This window comes from Pan troglodytes, chromosome 19, assembly GCF_028858775.2.
Source record: "Pan troglodytes isolate AG18354 chromosome 19, NHGRI_mPanTro3-v2.0_pri, whole genome shotgun sequence".
Taxonomy (NCBI): domain Eukaryota; kingdom Metazoa; phylum Chordata; class Mammalia; order Primates; family Hominidae; genus Pan; species Pan troglodytes.
Window position 1 is genome coordinate 78,441,597 of NC_072417.2, and position 6,064 is coordinate 78,447,660.

Genomic DNA, 6,064 nt, shown 5'->3' on the forward strand with positions numbered 1-6,064 from the left:
GGAGATCTATTGAACGTACCTTGGAAAAGGAGTGGACCCATCTTGCTGAAATGTTCAAACAAACTGGAAAGGAAGAGAATAGATCAAGAACGGCTGGCATGTTCCTAGCTAAGAACTGGATGGATGGCAATGCCATGGCATGAGATGGGTAAGGGCTGATGGGGACCATGCTGAGGAGGGTGCTCCTCGGGGAGATATGCAGAGTTCCATTTAGGACTGGTTGAGTTGAGATGTCCGTTGAACATCTAAATGGAGACGTCTACCCACTTGGGTGGATTGGGAGTTATGGGCCCATATGACACCATGCAGAGAGTGCAGAGAGAGAAAGCCATTGATTTTAAAAAAAAGTTTTTTTAACAAGACAGTTTTTTCTAGGCCGGGCGCAGTGGCTCATGCCTATAATCCCAGCACTTTGGGAGGCCAAGGCGGGTGGATCATGAGGTCAAGAGATCAAGGCCAGCCTAGCCAATATGGTGAAACCCCGTCTCTACTAAAAACACAAAAATTAGCTGGGGGTGGTGACACGCGCCTGTAGTCCCAGCTACTCAGGAGGCTAAGGCAGGAGAATCACTTGAACCTGGGAGGCAGAGATTGCAGTGAGCCGAGATCGTGCCATTGCACTCCAGCCTGGTGACAGGGTGATACTCCGTCTCAAAAAAAAAAAAAAAGACAGTTTTTTCCCCCTTTCAAATTAGCTAAAATGAAAAAGAATGGAAAGACTCTGTTTCTCAGTTTTGGCAAAGATGTGGCAAAATGGACACTCTTTCAAACACGGCTACTGAGTGAGCAACCGAGCAATGTGTATTTAATGCCTTAAAAGTCAATATATCCTTAAACCCAGCAATTACAGTTCTAGGGATTTGGTGGGGAGGGGGGATGTGGAATGTGCACAAATATGTCTGTATCCATGTGTATGCTTATGGTAGCTTTGTTTAAATATTGAGAAATAGAGTAGTTCAGTACAATGGAGTACCACACAGCCATTAAAAAAATGATGTGGTAAAATTTTACTGTTGTGTCAGAGACAATAACGAAAGATTTTGAAATGAGCAAAGGGGTATGGAATGTCATTTGCATGGAATGCTGTGTGGCATCTAGTGGGCCCTTTGAGGTAATCTCATTCTATAGGTGTCTCCACCTTGCATTGTCTTTGATGAGGCTGTTTTGCAACTCTCCAAGTTGGAAAAAAAAAAAGGCAGTCATTCAAATCAATCTTATTCATAGAAATACAAATGAATTTTGCCCTAATTGTTGCTAATTGTTGTCCACCCTGCAGAAAATATGATTCCAAATGTAACATTTTATGGCCGTGGAGATAGTAACCCGTTTTGCATCTGTTAACAAATCATTTTGGATGTTTCTGATGGCCTACAGGCTACAGTTTCAATGCGTCCCCTCCAAAATTCTGGTGTTAAAAATCAATGGCAAGTATGCTAGCGTTAACAGGTATGAGCCTTTAAGAGGTGATTAGGTCTTGAGGGTCTCTCGCTCGTGAATGAAATTAAGACCCTTATAAAAGAAGCTTTACATAGCAGTCAGCTCTCTTGCCCTCCACCTTCCCCACATGAGGATACAGTGTTCCTTCCCTCCAGAGGATACAGCAACGCGGTACCATCTTAGAAACAGAGACCAGGCTCTCACCAGCCTTCATCTTGGACTCCCCAGCCTCTAAAACTGAGAGAAAGTAAATTTCTGTTCTTTATAAATTAACCAGCCTCAGGCCAGGCGCAGTGGCTCATGCCTGCCGGCCATGAGCATTATAAATATTATAATTTATAATACAATATAATATAAATTATATTATTTCTATAATATAAATGCTACAGACCAAGGACTGGAAAACTATGGGTTGCCAGGCAAATCTGGCCTGCCAACTATTTTTGTAAATAAAATTTTATTGGAACACAGACACATCCATTTCTCTTCATATTGGTTTTGTACTATAGCAGCAAGGTTGAGAAGTTGCAACAGAGGCCTTATGGCCTGCAAAGCAAAGAATATTTACTATCTGGTTCTTTAATGTTAATGTTTACTGACTTCTGCTACAAATGAAAAACTATTACCAAGCAGGACTCCAAAAATGCATTTTATGTGCATACACAACACACACACACACACACACACACACAGAGTCCAAAGTGCAGGAGGGTATACAGTAAAACATTTTCTAGGAATCATTACGGATTTGAACATCTTGCCTTTATACTCCACCTGCCAGTCATGACAGAATCCTCTGAATACTAAAGGGAAGTCCAACCTTAGAATTCTCATAAAATGTTTAATATAAAGTTATTCAAAATGATTCATGAAAGCTGCAAGATGGGGTGGACTTGGAATCAGGTAACTAGTTTGTCCAAGCTTGCCCAAGACTTATCCAGTTTTGAAACTAAAAAGTCCCATGCCCAGAGAACCTCATCACTCCCAGGCAAACTGGGGCCGCTGATCACTCCAGCGGGAAATCGTATACTACCGTGGCTTAGGTCCTAGATCTGCTACTCACCAGCCACTTGACACCATTTACCCTCTCTAAGCTGCACTTTCTTCAACTGCAAATATATACTCCCCTGTTCTGATATCACCGTGAGTATGAAGTGAGTTAGTGCATGCACGTGTGTTCAGTAAACCATGATGGCAAACAAAAAAAAAGGTCATTATCACTTGGTCCCCTACATAAAATGATGCAATGGCTGGACATTGTGTGACATTACAACATAGATAGGATGAGAGGAAATTACCTAGAAGGTTGTCATGTAATTATAAGGTTACCACATAATATAATTTGTTGTCTAAAGCAGGACAGTGTTGAGAGTAGAAGGGGCACCCAATAATTACATTGGCATAACAGGAGTAAACCAAGCCCATCCTGGGCAAGCCTGTACATACTGTCAGGGACCACAGGGTAACATGGCATTAAGGCTGGCTTCATGGGTGTCAACCTGTACAGTCACACACGGCCTCACACTCAGAGGGCCGTGTGCTTGGTTTCATGCTCTGATACTTCAGAGAGTGAAAAATTGCTCTTGAAATGCCGTCTTGAAATTCTTAATAATTTTTCAATATGGGGCCTCACGTTTTCATTTTGTGCTAGGCCCTGCAAATGATGTAACCGATGCTGCTTAGGGAGAATCCTATTGGGCAGCGAGACCAGATGGCATGACCTCTGAAACCCCTTCCAGGCCTAGGCAGCTAAGCTTCCCTAAGGAGAAAGTTTCAGTTTTAACATCAGCTAGTTCAGATCTCCTGGAGTTAAAAATAACAGTCCATGATGAAGGAAAGGATGGAGGCTGGGGTCCCCAGGCGGCCTCCCTGCCCACTCAGAGCAGATGCCAGCCTGCTGTGAGGAGCCTGCCAACACAAGCTCAGAGGTGCTGCTCAGGTTCCACCTCACGCCTGTTTGAACTCTGATTTTGTCCGTGGCCAACTTTTCTGCAACCTGGCAAAGGCTTGGGCAACTCAACAGCTGGATGAACCCTAGAGGGCATTGGAGTGTTAGTCATCCCACAAAGTTAAACTTACCAATCTGGCAACCCCCAGCCCCACTAATGGCTGCGAATGCCATTTATGGGACTTTCAAGGGCAATAACTGTAAAATCCAGCTCACTGTCTTAACAGACCAGAACAAAGCCGGGTGGCATTGCCAGAGAACGGCAGCTGCTTGCACAGCAACTAAAAAGTCGATCTTAAACTCTGGGGTGAACCCTAGAAAAGACAGCAAGAAGTAAACCAATAGAAAAACCACTCCAGGTTTATTCTGGAGAAGGGAAGGGGCCATGGACACTGACCATTTTCAGGTTGCACCTCCCAGAGCCCCAGTCATTCCCATTAGTTACAACAGACATTCCGAACCCCAGCGCTACTGACTTTTGGGCTGGATCACGCTTTATTGTGGGAGCTGTCCTGTGCACTGAAGAATGTTTAGCAGTGTCCCTGCCCTCTGCCCAGAGAGGCCAGTACCACCTCCCCCACTCTCCCACACATTGTGACAATCCAAAACTGTCTCCAGACTTTGTCACATGTCCCCTGGGGTGCAAAATTGCTTTCAGTTGAGAAGCCCTTGTTTACGGCATAAAAGATCGTCTACATGAATGTTGATTATGGGAATCAAATGAGTTTAGAATGGTTCATCATCTTAGGGCAGTACCTAACAAGTTAAGCACTATGTAAGTATTTGTTAAATAAATGAAATGATTGTACCCCACTACCCCCACCCAGCCCACGTGCCAGCAGGAGCGCCCCACTCACCCTACATAGCAATCATTCCACGCGCTTCTCTGTGTCTCTACAGCACCTCCACCTCTATTTTTTGCTTTTGCCTCTATTTATAGCTCTGCCACTTGCTACCAGGGCAAATGTCTTCACTTCTCTGAGTTTCTCAGCTGAAAACAGAACATCTTATTCATCTCATGGAATTGTTTTGATAATTAAATGTGTTCCTGTATGACAGGCACCTGCAACAGTGGCTTGCACACAGTAGGTGCTCAGGGCCTAATGAAGAGGTATTGTTTTTACCACCCAACATTGCCTAACAGGTGTTTGAACAAAAAATGCACCTACATTGCATGGACACCATGTGTGTGTTTAGGACTAGAAACTTGGCACTGGATTCCAAAGAACAACATGGGATTTTTCTTTCTCTTCCCTCTCTCGCTTATAAATGAGGGCACAGCTGTGTTCTGTGATAAAATGCCCAACTCCACCCGCTCTAGATGTTGCAAAGGTAAGTTTGGGCTCCTATAATTCTGCTCTGTGACACACCTGCTTCTGCAGCTCCTTCCTGGGGTGGGGAGTGGGGTGGGGACACCTGATCATAGGGTGAGCAAGCGGCTCACCAGGACCGAGGGGGTTTCAGGGAGGTGGGACTTTCAGTGCTAAAACCCAGAATGTGCTGGCTCAACCAGGATAAGTTGATCACCGTCCCTGAGAGTTTGGGATTCTATGAGGACTCCTGTCTAGAGTGCAGCGCCACTGCGAGGGTGGTCCTTTATTGTCAGAAACCTCATTCCCAGAAGGAGACATGCAGTGGAAACTGAGCGTCCTCTGCCCTGCGGTGCCCAGCTCCATTCAAGGCAAGCTTGGTCCCTCTGGCTTTAACGGGGATGTGAACGCCTTGCCAGGCTCCTCTCTGCTCCTTCCTCACTCCTTGGCACCGGCCTTGGCATCCTCTAGCTGAGCCCAGGTCCTGTCCCTGAAGAGCTGCCGCCCCAGCCCCACTGCCAGCACAACCCCTCCCACCCCACCTGTCCCAGGGCCACCTGCGCTCTCTTCGGCTCTATCTCTGCTTGGGGGCCACCCTAACACTGGTTCTCTTTTCACCTTAAAAAGAGTTGCTGGAACCAAACCCCAGTGACTTGTCAGCATTCACGCCACTCCTTCCAAACCCTCCAGAAAGCACACCTGTGGATGAGAGGCGCAATTAACGTTATCAGTCGTGAAGGATCAGAAGGAAAACCCAGTGGCCGTTGGGAATTGTGAGTGCCATAACCGCTTCAAGCATTTGGGGTTTTGTTTTATTTTCTCTGGCCTGGAGGGGTGTGGAGAGGGGCCATATATAAGACAAAGCCAGTTTTCTCTTTTTGAGACAGAGTCTCCTTCTGTCACCCAAGCTGGAGCGCAGTGACGCAATCTCAGCTCACTGCAACCTCTGCCTCCTGGGTTCAAGCAATTCTCATGCCTCAGCCTCCCGAGTGGCTGGGACTACAGGTACACCCCATAATGCCCGGCTAATTTTTTGTATTTTTAGTAGAGATGGTGTTTCGCCATGTTCGGCAGACTAGACTCGAACTCCTGAACTCAAGTGATCCACCCACCTTGGCTTCCCAAAGTGCTGGAATTACAGGTGTGAGCCACTGTACCCAGCCCACTTCAAATTTACCACTCCAGACCTTTGTTCTAGATGGGGAGAACTGGACCCTATGGGAAATCATACGGATCTGAAATTCACCCCTGGAAACTGACCTGGGGTGAGGACACCAGGTGGAATGAAACCCCAAGCAGACCCTACAGAGGCAAGGAAGGAGATTGAGACCCTTCTGCACAAAGCTGTTATGAGCCTAAAATTTTAACT

At 46.0% G+C, this 6,064-nt stretch overlaps 1 long non-coding RNA gene across 1 annotated transcript; it reads left to right on the plus strand.

Moving 5' to 3' along the window:
* The first annotated feature begins 4,892 nt into the window (after nt 1-4,892).
* LOC134808947 (uncharacterized) lies at nt 4,893-5,760 on the plus strand. Its single transcript, XR_010153226.1, has 3 exons — nt 4,893-5,066; nt 5,386-5,468; nt 5,741-5,760. It is a non-coding gene; the product is annotated as an uncharacterized LOC134808947 (long non-coding RNA).
* The last annotated feature ends 304 nt before the right edge of the window (nt 5,761-6,064 follow it).